The sequence below is a fragment of the Charadrius vociferus genome, unplaced genomic scaffold (assembly GCF_000708025.1).
Source record: "Charadrius vociferus isolate BGI_N301 unplaced genomic scaffold, ASM70802v2 scaffold475, whole genome shotgun sequence".
Classification (NCBI taxonomy): domain Eukaryota; kingdom Metazoa; phylum Chordata; class Aves; order Charadriiformes; family Charadriidae; genus Charadrius; species Charadrius vociferus.
In genome coordinates, this window is record NW_009648337.1 from 2644827 (window position 1) to 2652548 (window position 7722).

A 7722-nucleotide genomic window follows, 5' to 3' on the forward strand; every position below is an offset into this window, starting at 1 on the left:
TGTCTAGTAGCTCCCCGGAAAAGAGGAATAAAAAAAAAAAAAAAAAAAAAAAAAAAAAAAAAAAAGAGATTCCTCACCATGTGTGGTGCAGCACTTTACACATGCATCTGTCATGGAAACAGCCGCCCTGCGAATGCCCCGAGGCATTTCTGGTGGTGTGGCACCATAGGTGTTCCCCTCTTGTTTGGGGAGGGAATCTCCAGCAAGAAGGAGCGATCTTCAGATGTGAACACAGCATGGGTGTCAGTATTTAAATTAGAAGCACACACCTGTGTATTACGGCATTTCCTAGAAAATACTTACTATTAAAAATGTTAATTGGGAAAATTATAGCAATAGCACAGAGGAGGAGAATTAATTTCCATGCTAAAAGAGGGGAGGAAAGAAAAGCTCATTTCCAAGTGAGCTATCGAGTGCTTCCCTTACCCCATCACCCACCCCTTCCCAGGCTTTTTAAAGACAGCGTCTGCTGGAAAGCCAGCCTGCTTAAGAGAAGCTGAGCAAGTGCGGTGTATCGCAGTGTGTCGTTGGTGTTGCTGAGCTTCACAGTACCTAAAGCCAGGCCCCCTAAATTGCTACAAGCAGCGTCTGTAAAGGGGAGGACTTCTGCAGGCTGCGGGGTCCCAGTCTCTGCCCGGCCATGCTGGCAAGGGGCCATGGACTCGCATGCGCGGGGCTGACAGCAGTGCATCAGGACTGGCGATGGGCAGCAAGGTTTCGGTCAAATCTGGGAGAATGACTGGGGTCATTGGGTTAACCTCATCTGAAGTCTTGTGGGGTTGGTGTGTCTGCTGGCATGGGGTCACTATGGGTTGGGGGATGTTCCCATAGGGTTTTCTGGCAGCAGCATACAAGTACCCCATGAGCGTGGATGGTTGCACACGTGAGTGACTCCTTCTGCGGCTGGCAGGGGTTGTGTCACCATCTTGCCAGCAATGTTGTTTTCCCTGTGGCAAATCTTTTTATTTAAAGGTGTGCCTGTTGGCGCTTTATCTGCTGGGAGACTATGACGCTGTGTTTGGTTTCCTTGCGTTGACTGAAAGAAGTCGTTCACCTTTGTGAGTGGATGCTCAGGCGCAGCCTTCCTGACTCTCCATCCCTTGATAGCATTCAGGTCTCCCATGGGTTTGAACATCCCAGTGAAGGACACTGCCGTTGAGCTGGAGGGAGCTCTGGAGAGGAGCAAGGCATAGCATAGCGCCTTCCCATCTTCTTCACACTCCTGCTCTCCCTTCCTGTGTTTCTTTCCAGTGATGCTACCTTGTTCTCTCTTGCTGCCCAAGCAAAGGGCTGTGATTAGATGAACACTTCCTATGTTCTTAGATTAAAATTATATCTGTTGTTTACAGTAGCCTTCAGGAGCGTAACTAGCAGTAATGGGCTAATGTAAAACAAATGAGATGGTAGGCTGAATATCAGGAAACATCTCCCAGTAGTGGGATCTAATAGACTCTGGTGTTATCTCCCGTTGCTTTGGTCATTTTCAAACCGGACTGGACAAAGTGCTTGAAAGTACACTGTAGGAATGGTCTTATATTAGCAGAGGTATGGATAAGATCACCTGATAAGTCCTTCTCATGTCTAATTTATCCACTTATGCTGCACTCTGGATTTGCTAATCTCCTGCAGTTTTGAGGACAGAAGCAGACAGAATGGTTAGGCAAATTGTGCTTTTTAGAGCTTGTTTCAGTAAATATTTTTGTGTAGGATCTCCAAGCACTTTACAAATGCTAATAAAGCTTCCCAATCGAGTAGAAATTCTTCCTTGTACCCCATGTCCATACTACTTAGTCTCTCCATCACGCGGGGTACACCGTGCTGCAGGTCAGCCTTCCCAGAGGGCTCTGGCTTCAGGACAGATGGGCACTTGCCAGTCCATCTTGCTTTAACTTGTTTCTGCAGGTCAGTGGCTTTGCTTTTCCAGGTCTGCTTTGGCTGGCTGGTAGGAACGAGGGAAGCTGAAACCATGCCGCTGTATGAAGCGATTGCAATGGGGTTTACCTTTGTGAAATCAGACAGCTGAAGAGTTGAAGGATTTTCCTTGGTTTTCACCGAAACTTCTGTTCTCCTTCAACCAGTTGTAACTGGCAGCTCAGAGCTCTCAGCCTGAATAAATGTAAACCAGGAATAACAGAATATATTACATTGGCCTGTTGCTTAAACGAGAAAAATCAATAAAAAATAATGCCACAGCGGTGGATCCCCAGTAATCATTCTTCTTGAGAAAAAACCGAATTGTGCCAGTCATGAGAATGGGGTTTTATAAACAAGGTTGTAAAAGAAGAAAAACAAATGGAATAAACAAGCTCCACTGCTTTGTTTTCTGGGCTGAGTAGGGACATTGATATGAAACTGCAGTGAAGAACTGCATGAAATTTATGATGCTTTGCCCAAATAATCTTTGCTTACTCAGTACAGGAAACTAGAATCATTTGGGTTGGAAGGGACCTCTAGTGGGTCTTACTCAACATTGACCTGACTTGTAAAAGTTTCTGTAACCGTTACCACCGTATTTTTGGTTAAACTGTCTTGAACTGTTAAACTTATTGTAGATCAAGAGTACAAGTATGGTTACTGTAGCATAAGAAATGTGTAGAAAACAGAAATTAAAGGATTTTTTTTTAAAGTCAATATAGCCTAAAATTTCTAATAATAGAAGGTACATTTGTATTTCTGTCATTTCGTGTCTAAAGTAGCCTTTTCCCAGTCTCGCTACAAGGAGTTACAATGTCATTGTCAAAATAAACCGAGCTCATCTCATAATCTTGTATTTGTTGTGTATGAATTCAAATGAGAAAACTGTTAAATGGGACCATTTATAATGAGATTTGAGATACCCTATGGCTCTCACTTGGAGACAAGTGACCTTTGTCTTTTTTGGGGCTGAGCAACGGCGTGATGTAGATTTAATAGATGTGTGCAGGGACCTGGCAATAGATCGGGGTTTGCATGGAAGAGGTGCTCAATGCATCTTGCTCTACATATTTTTGAACTCATCACACTTGGGACTGAAGCGCCTGCCTGTTTGTGTGTTTTACTAGCCGTGCCTCCTTTCTGCCTTGGATGGCTTTGGCATTCGTTAGTAGAAATTATTAGACAGTCACAAACCACTAAAGAGAAAGGAAAAAACCCGCACGCTTTGCTTGGAAACGCTGTCTGTGTTGCATAAAGCTCTGACAAGATCAAGCCTCTAATTAAATTATCTGGCACGTGGACAATTCTGTTCCGAGATCTGCTGAGCTAATGTGTAGCCATTAGCTCATACAGCCACCAAATCAGAAGTACCAAAGAGACAATTTACATAGGGCCACAGCGTGTTTTAAAAAATTCTGGTGAGTTGTGAAGCCTGTAATGTTAATTGCCAGTTAGCACATTGTAATTGCTGTAATTATTTGCAAGTAAAATGATGTAAGGGACTTAACATTGTACTTTTCTTAACACTTCACATGTTGGTGATCCACTAAATCTCCCACTTAGTTTTGCTGGTTATTTTAAGAACTTGACAGCCACTTGCTGAAGTCTGATCTCATCCGCAAGCTTGCTGTTCTGCCTGTTGTCGCTGAGCGGTGGCTCTCTAAAGTCTTTATTTAAAAAAAATGCAATAAAATAATAGATGCGAATGTCTGCTGCTGACCAGCGAGAGCATAGCCAGCCCTGCAGCCGGCTGCACTGGAGCCCAGCTGGGAGAGAGCCCTCAGCACAAATTGCCAGCCTATTGCCTCCCACCGCCACGCCACGGAAGTGGGCCAAAAGCTCCTCCGTATGGGATTAAAGGGATGTGTAATAGATTAAAGATCAAAAATGTTAATTAAGAAATGGTCTTTTCTAATAAGATGCCTTGAAGGGCACAGTACCAAAAATGAGGCAGTATCTCATTTTGGCAACAGTGCTGGGGTTGTAATGAAGCTGGAGCATGGGGATAAGGGGAGAAGGAAGGGACGCCTCTTGTTCAAAGCGTCTCCTTCAGAAGGGGTGAATCAATTAGCAATAAAAATGTAAACATATAAGTCAGAATGACATTACTCTGAGTGCTACTGAGCAATGTGTGGATTTGGATGTTTGCATTTTAGCTTGGTGTTTCCTTGATAAGTTGGCAGTTTGTGACTGATAAAGAAGGGCTCCTTCAGCTTAGTAGTATTTAAGCAGCCGCATGGTAATTTGGCAGAAAATAACCACTCTCGTTGGAAGCTTTGATGTATTTGAAGTGAATCTGTGCAATGTATTTTCCTGACGTAATTCTCTAGATACGGGGAGTTTAGCACCTTTTGTTGCTGGATTGAAACTTGTAGGCACTATGTTCAGGGAAGGCCTATTTCTCTTCAGAAGAGGGAAGAGCCGCAACTCTGAGCTCTCATATTCCAGGCTCCGGCAACAGGGAGAAGTTTGTTTTACAAATAAACTGATATACAAATGTTACTCTTGTGTTTCAAACCTGAAAGGTGCTTTCGAGGTTTGTGAAACTTTATTGTGTCATTATAACTAAAGAAAACACGTTTTTTCTTAAACTTGAGTATTCTAGTTAGTAACTCCGCTGTTATGTTTTCTTAGTAAACTTATCAAAACTCCAAAAGGAAAACTCAGATGTTTAAGAGCGCTTTTCCTTGCAGTGGGATAATGGGATTTTATATCCCACTTCAACCCCTGCTTTCCCCTCTACATGCCTTAACGCTGAAAGCTGCAGTATTTCTGAAGCGAGTTATTTGCTAGCATAAAATGGAGGGACCCTGAAGGCAAATTTCTTCCCTCTTGGTTGGAAGCTTTTGCTTGGATAAAGAAAACCACCAGCATGGTGAGGCGCTCTGTGTAGTGTGTGTATGTGTTTTAAGGCTCTGTCGGTTGTTTGAACCGAAGCTAGAGAGAATTTTCAAATTGGGAGAAATATGGTGGGAAGGCGCTTGCTGGTCACGTGCCTCTGTGTGAGTGTGGTGAGCTGGGGCCGACTGAAGCAGCCTGGCAGGAAAAAAGTGCTCCGACAGTGGTCTGAAACTTAGATTTGTTGCTCTAGCTGTGTATAGTTTAATCTTCATCTGTTGTGTGAATCTTTAGCAGAAAAGAACATTTGGAGGAGATAAGCGAGTGAAAGACAACGCCTCTGTACTACCTGCTCACCTGTGGCCCCCCAACCGAAGTGGGGAAGCAGAGCGCAGCATCCATGTCCTTGAGAGGAGGAGCAATGGTTTTCCCTGGGTCTCATTTAATTGATTGGGAGGTTCGGAGCCCTCAGAGCTGGGCACAGCGTAGACTTGTGCTTATTGGTATTATTTAGCTTGGGTGGGGGCTCTAGGAAACTTAAATTAAATAACACTAAATTCCTGTACCCTGATTTTGTCAGATAAGTGAACACCAATGGAGATAGTGGTTGGTTCCATCCAGGGAAAGAAAATTGGAAGAACTACTTCTTATCCAAAGGCTTAAATCAAATCTTTTTGCAGTTCATAAGTGTATTGTTTTGATGGACTGATTAGTTCCATCTTTACTTGATTTCACTTATGGTTTTTGTTAAAATAAATATGTAACTTGAACTTGAATTAGCCTTCTCCCAAGAAGGGCTGCGTCAAGCCGTTCTTGCTGACACATCAAGGAGATACAACTGTAGCAACAGAAAAATCATTGCCTTTTTCTTTATTATGAAGTTCCTTTAAAAATCTCAGTCATTTCGTACTGGGTAATTTTGAAGACAGTGTTCTGAATTGAAGTTTTCCTCTGTGTAATTTTGACAATATTCAAAAAAGATGTATGTAGTCTGTCATTCTCTCAGTGACAATAGGGATGACTTCCATTTGGCATTGTTGATTTAATCAAGTAGGTTATGTTTGCAGAAAAGTGGTCAGTTTGTAATGCTACCATTAATTTGTACAGAATGTGTGTTCCATACAGAAATTGAGAAAACTTGAACTTAAACTTTGATAGTAGTTCATATAAGGCCCTTTGCGTTTAGCACACAAGTTCAGGTGACCATTTATCCTGTTAAATTAATGAAAAATGTTCTGTGTGAAAAGCATTTAGCTTCTCTTCCTCGATCATATTGAACAAATACATATATTGCCACATTTCCACAGTACCATCCAGGAAGCATATACAGAATCAGCAGGGGTAGGCAGGTATAACTGAGAGTGGCATTTGGTCACTTGGCACTTGGTCACTTTGGCATTTGATCTTATGAAAAAAAGGTTGTGCAGTAAAAATATACTTTCTCTGATCAAGGTGAATTTCAGGCCAGAATCTTGCACAAGTTAGGAATAGGCAGATTGGTAAAACAATTTCTGGAAAGTATGTTGCAAAAATCCACGTATTTTTTTTTCTTCAGTTTTTCTTTAAATATTGTGTGCACAGACAGCTGCAGCATTAAAGATGTGAGCACTATCACCTCTGCAAATGCTCTTTGCATCTCGGTTTGTGTTGTGACAAGCAAACATAGATGCTTCTGCATAACAGAATTAAATTATGCTCCATTTTTCAGCCTTACTTCCAAAAAGTGGTGCTTGGTGTTTATGCTGTTTGTGTGTGAAATTGAAATAAGAATTGGTGTTGCTCTTCCTCCAAAATGGTTTATAAAAACTGGTGAATTTTTACAGCTTTTTAATATAGTGAGGTTGTAAACCTGCTGTATTTTAAATGGCTTTTGGAGTTGCAAAGAAACCCACTGATACACCACAGGCACTGGAAGCGTGGCGGAGCCGTCAGTGAACTATTAAATGAGAAAACACATCGTAAGAGTTAAGTGATTTTTAGCTTATACTGTAATGAAATATTTTCAAACTGTATCTGGTTAATGAACAACCAGACTGTATAATTGGCAGAAGAGTTAGGAAGTGGAAGTCGTTTAAAAATACACGTCTAGCTGTGATAGCTGTAAATTGGGTGGAAGGGTCCAAATCAACCCCCAAATCCCTCTTTCCTTGGGGCTGGTGGGAGAGGGGTGGTGTGGGGGTGCGGTGGCCATGCCCCCCTGAGCCGTGGCGTCTGGCTGGTGAGAAAGCTGTTTTGTAGGATGAAGTTCTCAGGTGTGCATCTTCCTGCTTGTCAGCAACTAAAATGCAAATTCAATAATTTAAGGAAAAAAAATTGGGACTGGGCCCCTACAAAGAAACAGATTATTTGTTATTACTACTACTTTTTACCTAGTGCAAAGTACACAGGGAATGGGGCTGCAAGAGCATATCAACTAAATTAGGGTTAATTAGAAGTTCTCCCAAATAGCTGATGCTTCATCAGCAACAGAGCAGTGTGTAAATAAATCTAATTTCTCTCCAACTAAACTCTTCACAAGCTTAATTACAACAGCAACAATATCTTGCCCCCTACACTCCCCTCCCCCTTTTTCATTAGTAGGAGAAGGTCATTATGAGCTCTATCAGGTAAGGGTTATCAGAAGCAGTCCAGAGCTGCACCTTTCACAGGTGTCCTTCGAGGCTGAGGAAGAATTGGAGGAACTTTCAGTGGATGTGGAAGAGCCCAATTAAGGTAGTGCATAAGAAACTTGAGAAGCAGAAAGCACCGATGGAAAGGAAAAAACCCACCACTATATTCTGGAGAGACTTTTGTTAATTACATCAAGTATTTCCACTACTTGGATTATTTGCTGTCTTAATTTCTTCCCCTTTATTACTCATTTGCCAGAAAAATCCATATTTAGGGTTTTATCTGTTTGTTTATTTTTTTACTATCCACCATCCTCATGGTAGATCTGAGGGCTCTGCCAGTTCTCTGATGCTGTGTATT

General features: G+C 42.0%; 1 protein-coding gene across 1 annotated transcript in view; it reads left to right on the forward strand.

Moving 5' to 3' along the window:
- The window catches only part of ZNF423 (zinc finger protein 423), a 192716-nt gene that overhangs the window by 6765 nt on the left and 178229 nt on the right, over positions 1 to 7722 (forward strand). The gene's annotated exons all lie outside the window — the stretch shown is intronic.